Source organism: Dioscorea cayenensis, unplaced genomic scaffold (assembly GCF_009730915.1).
Source record: "Dioscorea cayenensis subsp. rotundata cultivar TDr96_F1 unplaced genomic scaffold, TDr96_F1_v2_PseudoChromosome.rev07_lg8_w22 25.fasta BLBR01001804.1, whole genome shotgun sequence".
NCBI classification, from domain to species: Eukaryota; Viridiplantae; Streptophyta; class Magnoliopsida; order Dioscoreales; family Dioscoreaceae; genus Dioscorea; species Dioscorea cayenensis.
In genome coordinates, this window is record NW_024088195.1 from 6,938 (window position 1) to 31,312 (window position 24,375).

The following is a 24,375-nucleotide window of genomic DNA, read 5'->3' on the forward strand; positions in this document are numbered from 1 at the left end:
ACTTGTTTTTTTCGGAATGCCTTATATGTTTGGATCAAAACCATAATTTTATGTTTTATTTTGGGAATGTCTGTTGTTTTTTAATGTCTCCTATTTTTAAATCAAAATCATAATCCTATGCTTTTCTTTTGGAATGCCTACTATATTTGAATCAAAACACTATTCCTTTGTTTCCTTTTCATAAATTCCCCTATCTTTCAATTGAAACAGTAATCCTATATTTTCTTTTCGTAATGCCTCCTAATTTTGATTAAAAATTCTAATTCTTATCCTATGTTTTCTCTTCGTAATGTCTCCTTTTTTTAATCAAAACAATAATCCTTTGTTTGCATTTCGGAATGTGTCCTATTTTTTTGTTTTAAATTAAAGCCCGAATCCTTTATTTTCTTTTAGGAATGTCTCAATTTTTTTTAATAAAAACCCTAATCGTATGTTTTTTATTGTGAATGTTTTTAATCAAAACCCTAATCCAATGTTTTCTTTTCGTAGCGTTACATATTTTTGAACCAAAACCAAATCCTATTTTTTCTTTTTGAAATGCCTCCTATTTTTCAATCAAAACCCTAATCCTATATTTTCTTTTTGGAATGTCTCCTATCTTTCAATCAAAACACTAATCATATGTTTTCTTTACAGAATGTGTCCTATTCTTCAATTTTGAAACAAATAGTAATCCTTTGTTTTTCTCCAAATATCTCCCTTTTTTTAATCAAAATAGTAATTGATGTGTTTTCTACAAGTGCATAGGTCGCACACAAGTAATATAGTGGTACCCTGTGAGGGGTAGGGTTGTCGAACCTCAATTATTGGACTAAAATACTAACTTAAGAATGATCTCTAGTTAGAAACAAATTGGAGATTGGAATAACTCAAACAAATAGAATATTAAAAGAGATAAAAGACAAGGAATGGTGAAGATAACAGTAGATTGGATCAAGTGTCAATAACAAGAGAACAATGCCCCAGGATGTTCCCTATGCACTTAGTGATCCTCGCACGCTCTCAAGATTTACCAAGTACATTCTTATGTTCTAGTGTGTGTTCAAGAGCAATGTTGCAACAACGGCTCTCAACTAAATCAAGTTTTGCAGAGATAAGTATGGGTTCAAGCTCACCAAGTTTTGCCATTGCCTAGGGTAACAACAACTATGGCATCCGCCATCGAGTTTTACCTAAGCAATTACACAGATTAAGCACATCAAGTTTTGCAACACAAGATTTAACACAAGAACCAAAAAGAAACTGCGTAAATCAAGAAAAATACAAGTGTTCAAAGCATACAAAGTGACATAGTTCTCATCCCGGGGCAGCGAGGCTAGCTAGCCCCTCATAGGTGGGTACAACATGGAGGAGATAACAATAAATCTAAAGAAAGAAGACATGACTCCTTCACTTCAAGTTTTGCCTCCGTTGTCAAGCTCGAAGTGCTTGCACCACTTCCCTCATACCTCCAACTCGCTCATGTTGCCTTAGAAGGTATGGATAAGCTTGATCTTTGCTCTCATCAATGTCCTCATGGCGGAAATGAAAATCCTTGGACAAAGATGGAAATGAAACCCTAGAAACTGGAGTTAAAAACGCAGATTTCAGGCTCGACATGGTCGGCGTACAAGCATGTCGAGATCGTGTTGTGTCGGGGAAATACTGAGTGAAATGGGCAAGTGCTCATACGGAATATTTAGTAGAAGGGACATGATCATGTCTTCACAGTGTGCTGGTGTCACTTCTTCTCGAGTAAAATTATCTTCGGGCTGAGTTTTTCAGTGGCACAAACATGATTATGTCTAGACCGTGTCAATCTTGAGAACATCCTTCTACATTGAATTCTTACTAGGACGCACATCAGGCTGAAATATTCAGTAGAAGAACACGAGTGTTTCCAGCTTTGGTACTTAAGCCTTTTCCAAGGATTCTTTCATTTTCTTCATAATTTTAGTAAAAATTACGTCAAGCCCCCTTATTCCTGCACACATAACAAAAATACCAAGAATAGCACCGCATATGCATATAAGTAAGCTTGAGAATAAGTACATTGATGGACTTAGGGCATGAAAACATATTTATAAAGTGTACTCATCAAATACCCCCACACTTGAGTTATTGCTTGTCCTCAAGCAATCACTAGATAATCAATAACAAAAGAGATGAGTGCAATGCTTCTGATCTCAAGAGAAAGACGGTGAAAATTTCAAATGAAGGGGGACACGGGGGTTAGTAAGAACATGAATGCACAATAAAAACTATACTCCTACTTCCAAAACCTAGTGCGTGTGTGTTTGAAAACCCTAACTTATGTTCCCCATGTTCACAAGAGATTAAAAACGGAATAATATTGAACGGGTAGTAGCTTCATACATCCTAGAGGTAGCCTTTTCCCATGGTAGGTTATCAAATGTACATTTGTGATGCCCAAATTCGATTACTCAAGAATGGCTTTCAGTCATCCCAAGGTGAGAGCTCTTTCTGCCATTTTTTCACAAAACAAAACATTATAAAATGATTGGTAGGGCATTACTAAAAAGGAATCCGACTTTCCATTTTTTTTTAACACAATGACTTAACACAAGGACGTGTTGAACCATAATTAGGGATGGATGACAAGGATTTTAGGTTAAGGAAGTATAACCAAGACATGATTTCACTACAATGGTTACTAACACAAACTTGTTCACCTTAGGTTTAAAAATCGCCAATAATAAATCATAGATCATCATAAGCAATGCACTCATCAACCACAAGCATGCAACCCTCCCCCACACTTTAAAATTACATTGTCCTCAATGTAAATAAGAGATACAATATAACGAAGAAAAGGTAAGGAAAAAGGGAAAACTGGTGCCGCTCACATGCGCTACTCCCCAAATCTAAACACGGAGAGTGATGGTGCCGCTCTCATGTGCTGCCAACTCCAAGCACCCACATAATCCCTGAGAAACACAGTGGGACACAAGGGAAGCATTCATAAGTAGCAAAACAATAATGTAGTAAATAAGAAAGCAAACAAACCAAAATGTCTATGCAACAAGAGACACCTGTTGCTAAATAAACTACAGAGAAAAGATGAAAAAGAAAAAAAAACACTGGGTATTAAAAGAAAATAAAGAAAAACAAGGATCGTTGGAATTAGAAAGCAACACTCTCAAAGCTGGAATCATCATCAGAGGGGGTGGCAGAGGTTTCCAAATCCCACAAATCTGTAGTATCCACACCAACATCTCGAGCAGGCCGCACAGGGAAGGTAGGCTCCGGAGATAACCGCATGCCCAAGTGCTTGGCAATGCGTACCACGCTCCGCTTTAGCCATCGAAACGTAGTATATGAACAAAAAAATTAGCTCGGGAGTGTGAGGTGGTGACCGTGATCGCGGATGAGAAGAGGTGGCCTACGATAGAGGGTCAAGGGTATCAGTGTCGGCAGTAGGTAGATCATCGGTGGATGTGACCCTATACTCGGTCCCTCGGACCGTCTAAACCATGTGCACCATCCCCATCGAACGCAACATCTCAAGGGATATAAGAGACATGCCTCCTACCACTCGTATCCGGTTGGTCCCCTGAAGAGAGCCCAAAAAAATCACCAACACAAGGAGATATCCCCAGATGAGAAATAGATATAGCGACCTCATATCCTAAATTCATGTGAAAACTGTCCACCATGCTTAGCAGAAAATCAAAATCTCATAAACTGGCAATGCCTGTGCTACGGCGGGGACCTGTCAAAGTGTGACTGAGTAGGAAATGGATGTAGTGCAGCCGCTGGGGAGCGGAGTGCAGTAGCCTTGGTTCGACGGGGATCATAAGTGGGATATGAACTCAACCATCATGAGGAATTAATAAGTGACTCCCCTGCAGGTCTGGAGCTAAGCAGGGTGTCATAGGCAGGTGTGCAAGAAAAGTCGGCTTCATATAAGCCTAAATGGATGGAGAACTCAATGAGGCTCATACGATGTAACACACTGAAAACATGGAACTGAATGAAGTTAGCACGATGAAAAGTAATAGTGGCTCGCGACAACTCGAATGTGGACAACACCTCGGGTGCCATCTTCTCATAGGTATTGTCGGTGATCTAAAATAGCTGACGCCATACCCCACCACTCAATAACTACTGCATTTTGAGCTCCAGACCTATCTCATGTAAAACATCCCAATCTATCTCTCTTGATTCACCAAAGCGTCGATGAGAGAGATGGGTGTATCGCTTAATACAGGGCTGAGTATAGAATGTGGGTCTGTATTCTGCTCTGGAGGATGAGGCATTAGCTCCATGACTCTTAGAAGGCCCTATAGTGATATTCTTCCTTGGCATTGTCTGCACAGAACAAGTGAAACAAATTAGTTCAAATTAGTTCATGAAATTGAGATCTCTCTTGGCCACCTGTGACACAATTGCAAGTATATGGTAATAATATGTTAATCAAATGGACCTCACCAAATGTCTAAGTAGCAGAATGCTCAGTATTGTGTGGCGTTGGTGGTGAGGTGGGTGGATTCTTCTTCCTAGATGTAACTTTCTTCGACCACTTTCTTACTTTGGAGATCCGTTTTGTTGGTGGTTTTGTATCCTTGTTGGCCACCAAATCCAAACCTTGAGCTTCTTTTACTACCCCCTCATGTTTCTCATCATCCAAGGGTGTATCCTCCAACAGATCAACAAGTTCATCTTTCATGAATGTCTCTTATACAAAATAAGAGATAACCTTATCAACAACATCAACAATAGAACATGTATCATCGAAGTCCATTGTATGCTTCATGGAGTCACGAAGTCTAAAAGTGGTTTCTTCGTCACCAACTCGAAGTGTTATTTGGCCATCCTTGACATCAATGTGAGCTTTGGAAGTTGTTATAAATGGCCACCCCAATATTAACGACACTTCAACCTTGTCATCAATATCTAAAATGACGAAATCCAGTCGGAAATATAAACTTGTCCACTCTAACAGAATGTCTTCAATTATGCCCTTAGTCTTCGGTTGGATCTGTCTGCTAACTGTAAAGTCATGTTGGTGGGTTTAAGCTCCCCAAGCCCAAGTCTTTGAAAACTTTTGTAAGGCATTAAGTTAATACTTGCCCCAAGGTCAGCAAGGGCCTTCTCATCAACTAAACCTACAATTGTGCATGGAAAGATGAATCCTCCTGGATCTTTCCCCTTCGTGGGAAGTTTTTTGCATACTAAAGTAGAACACTTCTCATTGAGTATCATAGAGGACATGTCCTCCAACTTCCTTTTGTTGGTTAGTAGTTCTTTCAAGAATTTGGCATATGTCGGCATCTGAGCAAGGGCTTCTACAAATGGGACATTAATGTGCAAAGTTTTAAACATGTCGAGGAATTTTTTGTACTACTCATCTTGTTGGTCTTTCCTTGCCTTTACAGGGTATGGAAGTTTCAGTTGATAGTTTGTGATTGAATTTTTGTCCTTTGTGGTGTTGTCTTTGTCAGTGCGCACAATGGGTTTTGCAGCTTCCGGTTTAGGCTCCTTCTCAACGGAATTTGGTAGCTGCTTCCCACGTTTAAAATTCATACCCTTCAGTGATTCCTTCGGGTTCACTACTGTGTTGCTCAGGAGGGTCCCCGGTAGCATTTCCTCTAGTAGCTTAGACATTTGGGCTACCTGGTGCTCCAAATTACTCATAGTTGCGTTGGTGTTTCTGATCATCTCGTCATTATTTGCGAACCGAGTCCCAGTACTATTGATGAATTTAACCAGTAAACTGTGAGGTTGTTGGAAGGTTCTGACGCGGATGAGGACTACGATTATTGTACAATCTGAGGTGGATGCTTGTATTGCTGCTGATGCTGAGCCAACTATCCTTGTCCCGGCTGACTCCAAGAAAATTTGGATGATTCCTCCATAAGGAATTATATGTGTTGCTAAATGGGTTGTTCTGATAGCGACAGTTCTGACCAAAGAAGTCCACTTGTTCAATCTGTTCTACACTTGCATCAATGAAGGAGGAATATCTTGGGTCAAATAAGTCGGCAGAATGATCGTGAATAGGTTCTGAACTTGAAGATGCAGATTGCATGGTGTCCAATCTTTTAGTTATTGCTTCTACCTGTAGTGCGAGAGTAGTGATGACATCCACTTGATAAATACCGGTGGTCTTCACCGGTTTGTTCCTCTTCAAACTCCATTGATATGCGTTGTTTGCCATCTCTTCAATCATATTTTGTGCCTCACTCAGTTGCTCGTTACACATTGAACCTCCGTCGGCTACATCATGCATTTATTTGGTGGAAGTATTTAGCCATTATAGAAGATCTGGATTTGCATCCATTTAACAATTCCATACTGAGGACATTTCCTCAACATCTCCTTATATGTTTCCCATGTATCGTATAAGGAGTCAGATTCTAATTGGCCACAATAGGAGATGTCTCTTCTGAGTTTGGTGATCTTAGTAGGGGGGAAAAATGAGCAACAAATGCCTCAGAAGTCTGCTTCCATGTTGTGAGAGACCCAGGGTGCAAGGAATTTAACCACTTCTTGGCCCTTCCTCACAATGTGAATGGAAAGAGTCTCAGACAAACTGCTTCCTCAGAAATGTTGCTCGCCTTATAAGTGTCACATATTTCTAAGAAGTTTCTAAGGTGTTTGTAAGGATCTTCGTCCTAAAATTCATCGAACTAACACATCCATTGCACCAATTGAATTAAATTTGGCTTCAATTCGAAGTTGTTTTCCACAACTGGAGGACGAACAATACTCGATCTGACCGCCTCAAGATTTAGCCGTGCAAAATCTTAGATACTTTGTGGTTGATTACTAGCCATTTCATCATCTTGCTCCACTTCCACGCTTATCTCAAGAGATCCTGTCTCACTCAAATTAATCTAACGGATTCTTCTCCTAAAATTTCTTTCAACTTGTGGATTAGGACATACTGATGGGGAAGAAATGCTTCCATGGGTCATACAACTGTACTTGCACGTACAATATAGAGCAATGTAAGCTCAAAAGAAATTAAAAAGCAAGCTAAAGATGAAAATTAAGTAAAGAACATGATGGAATGAAAAATATTCACAAGTATACACAATATAAACAAAGTAGAACACCAGATTCTAAGCTTTCTTAATAGTTGCCAATCCCTGGCAATGGCGCCAAAACTTGATGTGTTCTCCGCAAGTGCATGGGTCAACACAAGTAATACAGTCGTACCCCGTGAGAGGTAGGGTTGTCAAAACTCAGGGACAGGTCTTAAAATACTAAGTTAACACTTATCTCTTGTTCGAAACAAATTAAAGATTCGAATAACTCAGACAAACAGAATAGTAAAAGAGATAAAAGACAAGGAACGTTGAAGATAACAGGCAGATTGGATCAAGTGTCAACAACAACAGAACAATGACCCGGGATGTTCCCTATGCACTTAGTGATGCTCGCTCACTCTCAAGATTTACTAAGTACATTCTTAGTTTCTAGTGTGTGCTCAAGAGCAATGTTGCAACTACAGCTCTCAACTACGTCAAGTTTTGCAAAGATAACTATGGGTTCAACCTCACCAAGTTTCGCCATTACCTAAGGCAACAACAACTGTGTCATCAACCATTTAGTTTTACCTAAGCAACTACGCAGATCAAGCACATCAAGTTTTCCAACACGAGGTTTAAGACAAGAACCAAAAAAACTCTGTAAATCAAGAAAAATACAAAATTTCAAAGCATAAAAATTGATATAGTTCCTATCCCGGGGCGCCGTGGCCAGCTAGCCCCTCATAGGTGGGTACAACACGGAGTTGATTTTTTATAGTAATGTCTCCTATTATTTAGTTAAGACTGTAAGGTTATGTTTTTCTTTTTGGGAACGTCTACTATTTCTTAATCAAACAATAATCATATGTTTTTCTTTTCGTAATATCTAATATTTTTTCAATCAAAACCATAATCCTAGGTTTTTCTAGAATGCCTTCTATTTTTAAACCAAGACCCTAATTCTATGTTTTCTTTTTTGAATGCCTCCTACTTTTGAATCAAAAACCTAACCGTTTGTTTGCTTTTGGCAATGTCTACTATTTTTTAATCAAAACAATAATCGTATGTTTTATTTTGGTAATGTCTCATATTTTTAATCAAAATTGTAATTCTAAGTATTGTTTTTGGAATGCCTCCTATTTTTTAATCAGACCACTCTTCTTATGTTTTCTTTAGGGAATGTATTCTATTTTTTTAATAAAAACAATAATCCTATGGTTTCTTTTTGAAATGTCTCATATTTTCAATCAAACACCTTATTCTATTTTTTCTTTTTGAAATGTCTACTATTTTTTAATCAAGACTCTAATCATATGTTTGCTTATAGCAATGTCTCCTATTTTTCATTCAAAACCCTAATCCTATATTTTCTTATAGTAATATCTAATATTTTCCAGTTAAAACCTAATCCTATGTTTTCTTTTCGGAATGACTATTATAACTGAATGAAAATTATAATCCAAAGTTTTCATTCTTTAATATCTCTTATATTTTAATCAAAATCCTAATCAAATGTTGTCTTTTCGGGATGTCCCTTACCAAAACCTAAATCGCATCTTTCTTTTCTTAATGTTTCCTATTTATCAATTTTGAATCAAAACCCTAACCTATATTTTCTTTTCGGAATATCTCCTATTTTTCAGTAAAAAATCTAACCCTTTCTTTTCTTTTTTGAATATCTGCTACTCTTTAATCCAAACTCTAGTCCTATTTTTCTTTTTAAAATGTGACCTATTTTTCCATTTTGAATCAAAACTCTAATCCTTTGTTTTCTTTTCATAATGTCTCATTTTTTTTTCAATGAAACCCTTATCCTATATTTTGAATCAAAGCTCTAATCCTATTTTATCTTTCGTAATGCCTGCTATTTTTTAATAAAAATCATAATCCTACGTTATCTTTTGGTAATTCCTCTTGTTTTGGAATTGAAACCCTAATTTTATGTTTTTTTTAATGTCAGCTATTTTTTAATCAAAACAATAATCATATGTTTTCTTTTCATAATGTCGCATATTTTTAATCAAAACCCAAACCCTAAGTCTTTGCAATGCCTCCTATTTTTTAATAACAACCCTAATCTTATGCTTTTTTGAGTTTATGTCTTCTATTTTTTAATCAAAACAATAAACCTATGTTTCCTTTTCATAATGTCTATTATTTTTCAAACAAAACCCTAATCTTATCTTTTCTTTTTGGAATTCCTAGTATATTTGAATAAAAACCTAATACGATGTCTTCTTTTATTCATTCATAACCATACTCCTATATTTTCTTATAGTAATGTCTCCTATTTTTCAATTAAAACCCTAATCCTACATAGAATTCCTACTATATTTGTATCAAAACCCTAATCCTATGATTTTATTTTGGAATGCCTCCTATTTTTTAATTAAAACACTAATTGTTTGTTTTCCTTTCAAAATGTTTATTATTTTTGAATAAAAACAATAATCCTTTGTTTACTTTTTGAAATGTCCCCCGTTTTTTTGGTTTTAAATAAAAAACCTAATCCAATGGTTTATTATAGTAATGTCTCATATGTTTCAATCAAAATCCTAGTCCTATGATTTCTTTTTTAAATGTCTCATATTTTTCAATCAAAACCCTAATCCTATATTTTTCATTTTGGAATATCTACTATTTTGAATCAAAACCATAATCCTATGTTTGCTTATATAAACATCTCCCATTTTTAATTGAAAAGCCTAATCCCATGTTTTCTTATAGTAATGTTTCATATTTTTCAATCAAAATACCAATCCTATGTTTTCTTTTCTCATTGTCTTATATTTTTTAATCAAAACCCTAATCCTAAGTCTTTTTTGTCGAATGCCTATTAGATTTGAATCATAACTTTAATATCATGTTTTCTTATAGTAATGTCTCCTATTTTTCATTCAAAACTCTAACCTATGTTTTTGAATGTCTCCTATTTTTCAATAAAAAATCTAATACTTTTTTTCTTTTTGGAACTTCTACTATATTCTAATCAAAACACTAATCCTATATTTTTCATTCCGGAATGTGTCCTATTTTTACGTTTTCAATCAAAACACTGATTCTTTATTTTCTTTTACGAATGTCTTCTATTTATTTTAAATAGAAACCCTAATCTCATGTTTTCTTTTGGAAATTTCGCCCATTTTTCAGTTTTTAGTCAAAATCCCCAATCTAATGTTTTGTTATAGTGATGTCTCCTATTTTTCAATCAAAACATTAATCCTATATTATCTTTTAGAAATGTCTTATATTTTTCAATCATGACCCTAATCCTATGTTTTTGATTCAGAATTTCTACTATTTTTCAATCAAAACCCAAACCTTATGTTTTTTTATATTAATATCTCACATTTTTCATTCAAAGAATTAATCCTATGTTTTCCTATAATAATTTCTCTTATTTTTCAATCAAATTCCCTAATTCTATATTTTCTTATCGTAATATCTCCTATTTAGCAATCAAAACACCAATACTAAGTTTTCTTTTCGTAATGCCTACAATATTTTAATCAAAACTCTAATCCTACGTTTTCTCTTGAACATGTCTCCTATTTTGCAAACACAACCCGAATCCCATGTTTAATTTTCTTAATGTCTCATATTTTTAATCAAAACCCTAAGCCTAAGTTTTTTTTGTGATGCCCGCTATTTTTTAATCAAAACCCTTATCTTATATTTAGAAATGTCTACTATTTTTTATTCAAAACCTTAACACTAAGTTTTATTTCCGAAATGTCTCATTCCTTCCAATCAAAACCATAATCATATGTTTTCTTTTCGGAATGCCTGCTATTTTTTGAATAAAAACTGTAATCCTATATTTTTTTTTCGGAATGTGTCCTATTTTTTGAATCAAAACCCTAATCTTTCATTATTTATTTTTCTAATACCTCATTTTTTTAATCAACACATAAATCCTATCATTTGTTTTGGAAATGTTTGATATTTTTTAATCAAAACCCTAATCCTTTGTTTTTATTTCAGAATGCCTACTATATTTGAATCAAAAACGTAACCTATGTTTTCTTTTCAAAAGCTCTCATATTTTTAAATCAAACCGCTAATCCTATGTTTTCTTTTCGGAATGCCTAGTATATTTGAATCAAAAAATCTAACCTATGTTTTCTTTTTGAAATGTCTCATAATTTTTCATTCAAAACCCTAATCCTATATGTGCTTTTCATAATGTCTTCTATTTTTTAATCAAAACCCTAATCTTATGTGTTCTTATACTAATGTCTCCTATTTTTCAATCAAACCCCTAATATTATGTTTTCTTTTCATAATAGCTACTATGAATCAAAACCCTAATCCTTTGTTTTTTTTTAATGTCTACTATTTTTTAGTCAAAACCTAATCCTATGTTTTCTTATAGTAATGCCTCTTTATTTTTTATTCAAAACCCGAATTCCATTCTGTCTTATAGTAATGTCTCCTATTTGTTAATCAAAACCCTAATCCTATGTTTACTTTTTGGAATGCCTACTATATTTTAATCAAAACCATATTCATATATTTTCTTTTAGAAATGAATCCTATTTTTCAGTTAAAACACTAATTTTTTGTTTTCTTTTTGTAATATCTCCTATTTTTTATAAAAACCCTAATCCTATATTTTCTTTTGGAAATGCCCCTATTTTTCATTTTTGAATCAAAGCCCTAATCTATGTTTTATTACATAAATATCTCCTATTTTTAAATCAAAAACTTAAGCTATGTTCTCCTTTTAGAATATTTAAACTATGTTTTCTATTCGTAATGCTTCCTATTATTGAATAAAAATCCTAATCCTATGTTTTTTTTATTTTCGGAATGGCTCTTATTTTTTAATCAAAACCCTAATCTTACATTTTATTTTGAGGATGTATACTATTTTTCAATCAAAACACTATTCATATGTTTTTTTCTCGTAATGTCTCATGTATTTTAATAAAAACTCTAATCCTATGTTTTTTTATAATGCCTCCCATTTTTTAAAATAACGCCTAATCTTGTGTTTTCTTTTGGGAATGCCTGCTTATTTTTTAATCAAAAATTTAATCCAACATTTTATTTCTAGTCATATCTCATAGTTTTTGATCAAATTGCTAATCCTATATTTTCTTTTCAATATGTCTCCTATTTTTCAACTAAAACCAAAATCCTAGGTTTTCTATTTGGAATATCACCTACATTTTGGTTTTCAATTGATAATCTAATCCTATTATTTCTTCTAGGAATGCCTCCTATTTTTGAATGAAAACCATAATCTTATGTTTTCTTTTTAGAATGTCTGTTTGTTTAATAAAAACCCTAATTTTATATTTTATTTCCGTAATGCCTCGTATTTTTCGGTTTTGAGTCGAAACCTAAATCCTATATCTTACTTTAGGAATACCTCCTATTTTCGAATCAATTCTCTAATCCAATGTTCTCAATTCGTAATGTCTCCTATTTTTGAATCAAACTTTAATCCTATGTTTTCTTTTCTAAATGTCTTCTATTTTTCAATCCAAACCCTAGTCCTATATTTTCTTATGGGAATGCCTAAATACCTCCTATCTTTCCATCAAAACATGAATCCTATGTTTTTTCTTAATGGTTCTATTTTTTAATCAGAACCCTAGTCCTATTTTTTTTTAATGTCTACTATTTTTGAATTAAAAATCCTAATCCTATGTATTGTTTTAGAAATGTCTCATATTTTTCGGTTTTGAAATCAAAAGCCTAATCCAATGTTTTCTTTTTGGAATGTTTACTATTTTGCAAACAAAACCTGAATCTTATGTTTAATGTCTCCTATTTATCAATTTTAAATGAAAACCTTAATCGTATGTTTTCTTTTGGGAATGTCTGCTATTTTTGAATCAAAACCCTAATTCTATATTTTCTTTTGGGAATGTCTTCTAGTTTTTAATGAAAATTATAATTGTATGTTTTCTTTTCATAATGTCACATATTGTTTAATCGAAACCATAATCCTAAGTTTTGTTTTGAATGTCTACTATTTTTCAATCAAAACCCTAATCTTATATTTTCTTTTGGGAATGTCTATTATTTTTGAATCAAAAGAATAATCCAATGTTTTCTTTCCGAAATGTCTCATAATTTTCAATCAAAACAATAATCCTATGTTTTCTTTTCGGAATATATACCAATTTTGAACAAAACCCTAATATTAAGTTTTCTTATAGTAGTGACTCCTATTTTTCATTGAAAACCCTAATCCTATGCTTTCTTATAGTAATGTCTGCTATTTTTTAATCAAAACCCTAATCCTATGCTTTCTTATAGTAATGTCTGCTATTTGAATCAGAACATACACAATTAATATGTTTTTTATTATCCTATGTTTTCTTTTCGTAATGTCTCCTACTTTTTAATCAAAACATTAATCCTTTGTTTTTTTTTAAGAATGCGTCCTATTTCTCAGTTTTTAATGAATACCCTAATCCTTTGTTTTCTTTTTGAAATGTCTCATTTTTTTTAGTCAAAACTCTAATCCTATCTTCTATCTTGGGAATGTCTTCTAATTTTTAATCAAAACTCTAATCTGATTTTGTTCTTTACGCAATGTCTCATATTTTTCCAATGAAAACCTTAATCCTATGTTTTATTTTTGGAAAGTCTCCTATCTTTCAATCAAAACACTAATCCTATGTTTTGTTTTGAGAATATGTCATATTTTTTGCTTCTGAATCAAAACCCTAATCCTTTGTTTTCTTTTCAAAATGCCTCCGATTTTTGAGCCAAAACTCTAATCCTTTCTTTTCTTTTCGGAATTGAATACATTGGAAACAAAGCCATAATCGTCTATTTTCTTTTCTTAATTTCTCCTGTATATCCGTTTTGAATCAAAACCCAAACTTATTATTTTTTAATGTATGTTGTTCATTAGGACACATTCCCTTATAGTTTCTATAATGTCTAATTATGCGTCATATTTTTCAATAAAATCGCTAATCTTATGTTTTCTTATCAGAATATCCCCTATTTTTCAATCCAAAAAATAGGATTAGGGGTTTGATTGAAAAATAAGAAACATTTTAAAAAGAAAAAATAGGATAAGAGTTTTGATTGATAAATAAGAGAAAACATTATAAGAAAACTTAGGATTAGGGTTTTGATTAAAAACGCAAGAATAATGGATATTTCAAACACATAGGATTTAGGTTTTTGATTCAAAAATACTGAGATATTCCGAAAACAAAACATAAGATTACGGCCTTTTGATGAAAAATAGGAGTCATTCCGAAAAACATAGGATTAGGTTTTGATTATAAGAATATTACGAAAAAGAAAATCATAGGATTATTGTTTTGATTCAAAAACTCAGCGCATATTTTCCAAAATTCAAACATAAGATTAGTGTTTTGATTGAAAATATGTGACATTACTATTTTAACTGTTTTATTTCAAAAATATGCTAACATTCCAAAAGAAAAATATTAGGTTTTTGATTAAAAATAGGAGTCATTTTTAGCATAGTATTTGAGTTTTGACTAAAAATGGACATATCGAAAAAGAAAAACATAGGATTAGTGTTGATTGAAAAATAGAAGATAATACATAAGAAACACATCATTAGGGTTTTCAATAAAAACCGAATAAAGGGGACATTTCCAAATGAAAACATAGGATTTGGGGTTTGATTAAAAATAGTAGACATTCCGAATAGAAAATGTAGGATTACGGTTTTCATTGAAAAAAATAGGAGGCATTCAAAAAGAAATGATAATTAGGGGTTTGATTAAAAATGTTAGCTAACATTCCTAAAATATATATGATTATGGTTTTTGATTATGTACATTCGTAGAGAAAAACAAAGGATTAGTTTTTTGATTCAAAACTAAAAAAATACAACACATTCAGAAAAGAAAATAAAGGATTACGGTTTCAATTTAAAACTAAAAAAAAAGAACACATTGCGAAATAAAAAATAGGATTCAAGTTTTGAAAGATAGGATTCGGATTTTCATTGAAAGTTTGAAGACATTCTAAAAAGAAAATAAAGATTAGGGTTTTGAACGAAAGATAGGAGACATTCCGAAAAAAAAACATAGGATTATGGTTTTGATTCAAATATAGTAGGCATTCCGAAAAGAAAACATAGGATTAGAATTTTGATTTAAAAATAAGAGACATTACTATAAGAAAACATAGGATTATGGTTTTAAATCCTAAGTTATTTTAATATTTAAACAAAACCCTAATCCTAAGTTATTTTTTTGAATACCTCCTATTTTTTATTTAAAACCCTAATCCTATATTTTCTTTTCGTAATGGCTCCAATTTATGAATCAAAACCCTAATCATATGATTTCTTTTAGATATGTCTGTTATTTTTTTATCAAAACCCTAATTCTATGTTTTCTTTTCTGGAATGCCTACTATATTTGAATTACATACTATATCCTCGTGAAGTTCCTTTCTATTTTTGGTCTCGAATAAACATATTCCTATATTTCTCTTTAGTAATGTCTCCTATTTTTCAATCAAAACTCTCACTGCTTCCTTTTAGAAATGTCTAACTTTTTCGTATTAAAACTCTAATTCTATGTTTTCTTTTAGGAATGTCAACTATTTTTTAATTAAAACCATAATCTTATGTTTTCTTTAGGGAATATCAACCATTTTTGAATCAAAATCTTAATCCTATGTTTTCTTTTCTTAATGTCTCATATTTTTTAATCAAACCCCTAATCCTATATTTTTTCTTTTCAGAATGTTTGCTATTTTTGAATAAAAACCCCAATCCATTGTTTTTTATTTTTTGGGAATGTCCCTAATTTTTAATCTAAACCCTAATTCAATATTTTCATTTCAAAATGTCTCATATTTTCAATCAGACCCCTAATCATATATATTTTTTGGAATGCCTCCTATTTTTGAATAAAGACCATAATCTTGTGTTTTCTTTTGGGAATGTCTGCTATATTCTAACCAAAGCAATAATCGTGTGTTTTCTTTTTGTAATATCTCATATTTTAAAATCAAAACCCGAATCTTATATTCTTTTAATGCCTGATTTTTAATCAAAACACTAATGTGTAGTTTACTTTTTGAGAATGTCATTATTTTGAATCAAAGCAATAATCATATCGTAATATGTCATATTTTTCTAACTCAAAACCATGAAATCCCATGTGGAATGGTTCCTATTTTTAGATCAAAACCCTAATACTATGTTTTCTTTTAGAAATGTCTGATATTTTTTGTTTTTCAATCAAAACCTGAACCCTATGTTTATTATAATAATGTCTCATATTTTTCGCAATCAAAAATGCTATATGTTGTAATTTCTTCGGAGTCGTCTACTATTTTTAATCAAAACCCCAACTCCCATGTTTCTCCATGATGTGTCTCACATTTTCTTCGAAAACTTTAATTCCATGTTTCTTTGCGTGATGTCTCTATACTTTTTCCAATCAAAATCCTGGTATGCTTGTCGTTTCTTATAGGAATGTCCCTTGTTTTGTAAATCAAAACCTAATCATTTCTTTCCCCTTTGGAACGCCTATAATTTTTAATCAAAACTTAATTTGCGCTGAATGTTACATTTTCTGCTTCAAACTCATAATGTTGTAAAATGTCTCTCGATGACATTCAACATCAGCGATACATTTGTTTATAGTGCCTCATATTGAATCAGACCCTAATTTTATGTATTTTTGTTTTGAAACGTCTCCTCATCTTTCAAATCACTGGTATTGTTTTTGATTATCAGGAGTAGGATTCTAGAAGAAAACAAAGGACTATGGTTTTGTTTTGATATTAGATCTATTTACAATGGAAAACATGGAATTAATCGGTAGGTTTTAAGAAATAGCACGTGACTCGTAAAGAAAAGTATAGGATTAGGTTTCTCAATCTAAAAATAGTGGGCTTTTCCAAAAGAAAAAGTGTTAGGATTAGGTTTTGATTGAAAAATATGAGACATTTTCAGAAACACAGGATTACGTTTCTAATTGTGAAATAGAGACATTTTGCTATAAGAAAACGTGAGGATTCGTGTCTGCTTACAAACCATAAGGGACCTCATTAGAAAATATAAGATTAGGGTTTTGATTCAAACATAGTAGAGACACTAAGGAAAAGGAAATGTATGATCTCGCGCTTTTGATTCAAAACTGACATATAGGTAGAGTCACTAAGCAGAAAAGAAAACATATGATTATTGCTTTTGATTTGAGGCTATGAGAGCATTTAGGTATTCTCCCGAAGCAGCTATTGGATTAGGGATCTTTGACTGGATAGAAGACATTATGTGTAAGAAAACATAGGATTATGGTTTGATTTAAACATTAAAAATTAGTTGGCAATACAAAAAGAAAATATAGGATTAGGTTTTCATTCCAAAAATAGTCATCATCTCCCGATAAACATCATATTAGGCTTTTCATCAGAAAAGATAAGCATAGGATTAGATTTTTGTTTCAAAAATCACAAACATTCTCAAAAGGAAATATAGGATTAAGGTTTTGATCTAAAAACATGAGACATTCAAATAAGAAAACATAAGAATTGCCTTTTGATTGAAAGAAGGGATTAATTATGTTTTCCCAAAAACATAGGATTCGTGCTTTCGTTTGGAAAGAAGGAGACATTTAAAATAGATAAAACATAGGATTAGGGTTTTGTTTGTAAAAGGGCTGACATTCCCAAAAAGGAAAAACATTAGTTAGAATTTTGATTGTAATAATAGGAGACATTTTAAAAGAAAATATAGGATTAGGGGTTTGACTAAAAATAGGACATATCCCGATTAGGTGATTAAAAAAAGTGAGATTCCCCAACCCTAACTTTCTATGAATGCCACCAATTTTTAAAATCAAAACACTAATCCTATGTTTTCTAGCAATGTCTCCTCTATTTCAATCAAAACCATAATACTTATATTTTATTTTCTCATGTCCGTTATTTATCGGTTTTATAATCAAAACGGTGACTCTAAACCTTTTCTTTTTGGAATGGCTGCTATATTTCAATCATAAGCCTAATCCTTTCTTTTCTTTTTAGAAAGTCAACTATTTGTCAAGCGAATCCCTAATACTATGTTTTCATTCTGGAATGTCTGCTATTTAAGTATAAAAACACTAATCCTATGTTTTCTTTTGGAAATGTCCACTATTTTTTGGTTTTTAATCCAAACCCTAATCCTTGTTTTATAGTAATGGCCTCCTATTTTCAATCAACAAAACCCTAATCCTATATTTCTTTCGAAATGTCCCATACTATATTCAAAAACCCTAATCTTATGTTGTATTTTTACACGTGTCATATTTTATAATCGACTCTAATCATATGTTTTTGAATGCTCCAATTTTTTCAATCAAAACCCCTAATCTCTCTCAATCAAAACCCTAATCCTATTATGTTAATCAAAACCATAATCTTATGTTCTCCTATTTTGTGAACAAAACCCAAGCCTCATCTTAATGTCTCCCTATTTATCACTTTTGAATAAACCCTAATCCTATGTTTCTCTAGAATGTCTCGTTTTTCATTCAAAACCTTAATCATGTGTTTTTTCCCGAATGCTTATTAAATTAGAATATACTATATTTAATAGATGTCCCCATTTTTGGTTTTGAATAAAAATCCATAGCGGATATTTCAAAACAAAAGATAGGATTATGGTTTCAATCATAGGGAATGGCTCTTATTAGGATTAGGGTTTTGATTCAAAACAAATACTAGATATCCTCAGAAGAAACATAAATTACCGATAAATAGAAGATATTAATAAAACATTTTGATGATTTCAAATTTAAAAATAGCAAACATTATTTAAAGAAAACATACGATTAGGATTTTTATCGAAAAAATTGGAAACCATCTAATTAGTATTAAAAATATGAATCAAAATATTAATCCCATATTTTTCTTTTCACAATACCTTCTATTTTTGAATCAAAATCAAAAATCCTATGTGTTTGTATGGTATTGTCTCATTATTTAAGTCAAAACCCCTATCTTTATGTTTACTTTTACCCGAATGGCTACTATTTTTGAATCAAAAACTCCTAATCCTATGATTTTCTTATAGTACTTTTTCGGTTTTGACTCAAAACCTCTAATCCCACTTTTTCCATTTAGAAAAATAGGATTAGTGTTTTGATTCAAAAATAAGATGACATAAGATTAGGGTTTTGATTAAAAAATTGGTGACATTCCAACCCTAATTGTATGTTTTCTTTTCGAAATGTCTCATACTTTTCAATCAAAATCCTAATCTTATGTTTTCTTTTCGGAATGCCGCTATTTTTATTCAAAACAGCAATCCTATGTGTGTGCAAATGTCTACTTTTTGAAATGAAAAACAATCATATGTTTTCCTTTTATGGAATGTCTCATATTTTTCAATCAAACTTTAATCCTATATTTTCTTTTCTTAATGTCACCCATTTATCAATTTTAAATGAAAACCCTAACCTATGTTTTCTTTCTGTGTTGTCTCCTATTTTCAATCATCCTATTTCTCTCTCTTTCTCGTAATGTCGACTAGTCTTTTTGAATCAAAACCATAATCACTATGTCTAGTAATATCTCATGTTTTTAATACAAAACTATAATCCCATATTATCTGGAATGCCTCCACATTGTAATCAAACAAGAACCTTTCTTTTTCATTTCTCGAATATCTACTCATTTTGAATTAAACCCTAATCCTCGTATTTTATTATATACTAATATATCATATTTTTCAATGAACACTCCCACTATGTTTTTCTAAAATGTCTCATATTTTCAATCAAAAACCCTAATGATATGTTTTATTTTCGAATGTCTATCTACTCAAAAACCCTAATCCTATGTTTTATAATAGTAATGTTCCTATTTCAAAAATCAAACCCTAATCTTAATTTTATGTTTTTGAAATGTCTCTAATTTTGAAGAAAAGGAGACATATCCAAAAAACAATACACACTAATCCTCCTTTAATCAAAAAACCGTAGTCCTATGGTTTATTTCCAAAACAGCTCATATCCATTTTTTTAATCAAACCCAAATCTTCCATTTTTTCTTTTCGGGAATGCTCCCTATTTTTGAATTAAAACTAGCAACTATGTTTTTCGAATGTGTTTCTCAGCCTTTAACTTCAAAACTCTAATCTTTATGTTTTCCTTTGAAATGTTTGCTATTTTCGCTTTTAATCGGGTTTAATCTTTGTTGTCTGTTATAGTAATGTCTCATATTTCTTTTAAACAAAACCCAAGCCTATACTTATAAAATGTCTCATATTTTTTAATCAAACTCTATTTTTTGTTCTATTTTCGAATTATTATCTATGTTTTTTATTTTGCCTTTATTTGAATGAGACCAATTCTATTTTTCGAATTAAAACTCTAATCTTATGTTTTCTTCTCGAATGTCTCGCTTTTAAAACAAAATATTAATCGAGCGTTTTCTTTCGTACACTACATTTTAATTGTAACCTAATCTCGAAGTTTTTTTCTAATGCCTTCTATTGTTTTTTTTTAATCAAAACTTAATCCTATGTTTTTGGAAACATAGGATTCAAGTTTGGAAAAAGATAGAAAAGAGGCATTCTCGAAAATAAAATATAGAATTAGGTAGCTGTTTTGAAAAATATTATACATTTCAAAAAGGAAAAAAAGGATTAGGTTGAATGTTCTCCTGGCTCTTTTAAATCAAAATCATCTAGTGTCCTATTTTTGAATCAAACTAAAAAGACATTACTATAAGAAAACAAGAATTAGGGGTTTGATTAAAAATAGTAGACATTCAAAGTGAAATAAAATAATAAGATATAGTTTTTGATTAAAAAATAGCTGAGAGCATATCACAGGCTAAGAAAAGATAAGATTAGAGTTTTGATTCAAAAATAGGAGCCATTCCGAAAAAAATAACAAATGATTCAGGGTTTGATGGAAAAATAGAAGATATTACTATAAGAAAACATAGGATTAGAATTTTGATCCAAACATTGTAGGTATTCTGAAAAGAAAGTAAAGGATCGGAGTTTCCTGATTTAAAACCGAAAACAGTGGACATCACCTATCTTTTATTAGGTTTTAATCGGAATGTTTTCTTAATGTCCCCATTTATTTAAGAATATTGTTTTCTTTTTGAATATCTACTATTTTGATTCAAAAGCCTAATCCTTTATGGTGAGCCAAACTCATTTTCTTTTGAATTATATCACTAATCTTAATTTTAATCAAACACAATCGCACTTTGCTCTTTCAACAAAACCATATTTCAATCAAACCCCAATCTATATTTCTTCAGTGGCATTATTTCTAACCTTGAATCAAAACCATAATTCTCCGCTTTCATTTGTTTTCAAAAGATGAGATATGGAGATATTTTCTAAAAAAGGATAGCGGATAATCCCTTGGTGTTTATAGTAATATTCCATTATTTTCAATCTAGCACTGAGTTTTTCTTTTCCGTGGTCATCCCGGATTTGCAATCAAACCCCTAATATGTTTTCTTTCAATGTCCTATGTCTTCAATCAAAATACATGTTTTTTTCGAATACCCTATATGATTCTGGAAAAACCGAATCAAGAAGTGAGACATTAAAAACATAGATTAGATTTGAACACATTTAAAAAGGTGAAAGGGCGATCTAAGGCGCGGTTTTATTGAGGGCGCAAGCGTAAAGCCTTTGATGTGGTTTGAGGTTAAGACCTGGAATAAAAATCAGTGTCGTAAATAGTGAATCGCAACATTGGTTTGTACCATAATAAAAGATTAATTGCCATTGGTTTTCAATAGTTTTTATCTTAAACTTCATAGTTCATTCTAATTCTTACAAATTGCTTGTAACCCTTCAAAATAGTAATCGAATTTTTTTCAATTTTTCAAGCAGAAGGCAAAAAAAATGTTATTTAAATGGTCTCTTATATCCATTTATTCTAAAAATGATTTCAAATTTTGATTATCGATCACTAAAATGATTAGAATATACTTTATATTTTAAATTGATTAGTTAGACTAGAATCGATTTTTGCAAATGATTAGCTGGTTACTCAGATAAATTTTATAATCATCATCAAGTATGTCAAATCTTTTATGGTGAGTTTCAATACACAACTATATAACTCCTTTGTTGAAACTTTGAATACTAGCATTAAATAAATCACATCTTCTATTCCATAAATTCATGTCCTTAAAAATCCATATACTGGCATAACCATGGCACCCACAGAGGAAAGCACGGGGCGACACCTTTGGCAACCCCGAGAAAGCGTCTTGAGGCGGATGACCTAATCATGGATCCGTGAGAGGATTTATGCTTTCAGTATGTACACGCTCTATCAAAATCCTAACGCCCGTCTCATATGCCTCGAGGCATACGCCTAACTACTTTTTAAAACCTGTTGCTTTGAATTGAAATAGAAGACATTAATATAGGAGTTTAGTACTTGAAGATCCAAAAATAGTGGAAATTCAAGCCAAAGAAAACAAAAGACTTAGCTCGATTGTGTAGGAGTAAAGTATTTCATTTTTGAAGAAAGAAATGCTGACAAGAAAACACAGTAGGACTAGGGTTCTCGATTTGAGCCATGAAGCAAGATATCTAAGAAAAGAAAAACATGCAGGATTTAGGGCATTGATTGAGAAACAGGACTACTAAGAAACATAGAATTAGAGCCTTGACTTAAAACTGTTAGGGAAGATTCTTGAAAGAAAACATAGGATCTGGATTTTGATTAAAAAAGTAGATATCGGAAAAAGAAAACATAAGATTACGGTTTCCCTACTCCTAGAAATAGAGCCCATTCCTAAAAAGAAAACAAAGAATTGTACTTTTGATTTGATAAATATGTGTATAATGCGATAAGAAAATATAAGATTTTGTTTTGATTCAAAATAGTGATATTCAAAAGAGAAGCTATAAAGTAATACTACGGTTTTGATTGAAAAGCTACGTGAGCATAATACTATAACAGCATAGGATTAGGCCTTTATTGAAAACTGATAATCGAGATATTCCTTCAAGAAAACGAGAATTAGGTGGCTGATTGAAAAAATAGAAAAGACATTACCAAAAGAAACATATAGGAGACACTAATACTATAAAAAATATACATTAGTGTTGATGAAAAATATGAGTAATTCCAAAATAATAGGAATTAGGGTTTCATTAAAGGATATGAGAGATTCCAAAAGAAAACCTCATTTAAAGATAGATTTAGGGGTTTGATTAAAATTACTGATAAATAGGTGGAGATATAAGAAAAGAAAAGATTCAAGTGTATTGATTGAGAGATAGGTACATTCCGAAAAGAAAATATAGATTAGATTTTGATTCAACAAAACTAGCAAATCCAAGAAAAATAATAGGATTTAGATCGAAAAAGGAGATACGAATTACAAGAAGATACATTAGGTTTTGACTGGTACAATCGTAACTGGGCAAAAAGGGAAACATAAAAAGATCTGGCCTCATAAAATAGGAAAGCACATTGATTCAAAAATAGGCATTCCAAAGGACATAGGGATAGCCCAAAAAACGAACACTCTGGGAACAGCTTCTAGGGAATGTCTCCTAATCCAAAAAGAAAAAATACAAATTAGGCTCTAGTTCTTGAAAATATATACTCTTTTAAAGAAAGGAAATGCGTAGATTCTAAAAATAAAAAAGATAGGATTAGTATTTTGATTAAAAAAAATTAGATATCCCTGAAAGAAAGTTTGGATAGATTAGGTGTATTTATAGATCTAAAACCAATGTGCAAGTGTGCGAAATAGAAAGATGACACAGAAAAACATAGGATTCGGTTTCATTGAATGATGTTAGAAGCTGGCTGTAAAAAGAGTTAATAGGATTATTAGTGATTTTGATCTAAATTCTAGTAGTCATTTGAAAAACATAGGGGTTGGAAAAGATTTTGATTGAAAAGTCAGGAAAAACATTACTATGGGGAAAAACATAGGGATTTTAGGGTTTCATTAGCACTAGACATCAGAAAATGGGGTGTCATAGGATATGCTTTAGAAAACAGGGAGGCATCCAAAGTAGTCAATAGGATTAGTCTTTGATTTAAAAATAAAGAGGAATCGCGCTTACAAAATGAAAGCATAAGATTGCTATCTCATTAAAACATTATAGACACAGAAAACAAAACATAAAGTATCTGGTTCTTTGATTGAAAAAAATCTGCGGCCACATTATGAAAGAAACAGAGATCTGGGTTTCGACTTGAAAATAGGAAGAGCATTACTATGTGAGAATATAGAATCTAGGGCCTTTGACACAAAATAGTAGATATTCCAGAAAAAAATATAGGGTATAGTCTTGATTCGAAACTGAGCAAATAGGGATACATTTCTCAAAACAAAAAGATAGGATTAGGCTCCTGATTAAAAAAAAAATACGAGCCATCTTTGAAATAAAACATAGGATAAGGTTCTCATCCAAATACAGCAGGCATCCAAAGAA

The 24,375-nt window shown here is 31.7% G+C and overlaps 1 non-coding gene across 1 annotated transcript; it reads left to right on the forward strand.

The window, feature by feature from the left end:
• The first annotated feature begins 6,289 nt into the window (after positions 1–6,289).
• Positions 6,290–6,396, forward strand: LOC120257028. Its single transcript, XR_005535488.1, has one exon. It is a non-coding gene; the product is annotated as a small nucleolar RNA R71 (small nucleolar RNA).
• The last annotated feature ends 17,979 nt before the right edge of the window (positions 6,397–24,375 follow it).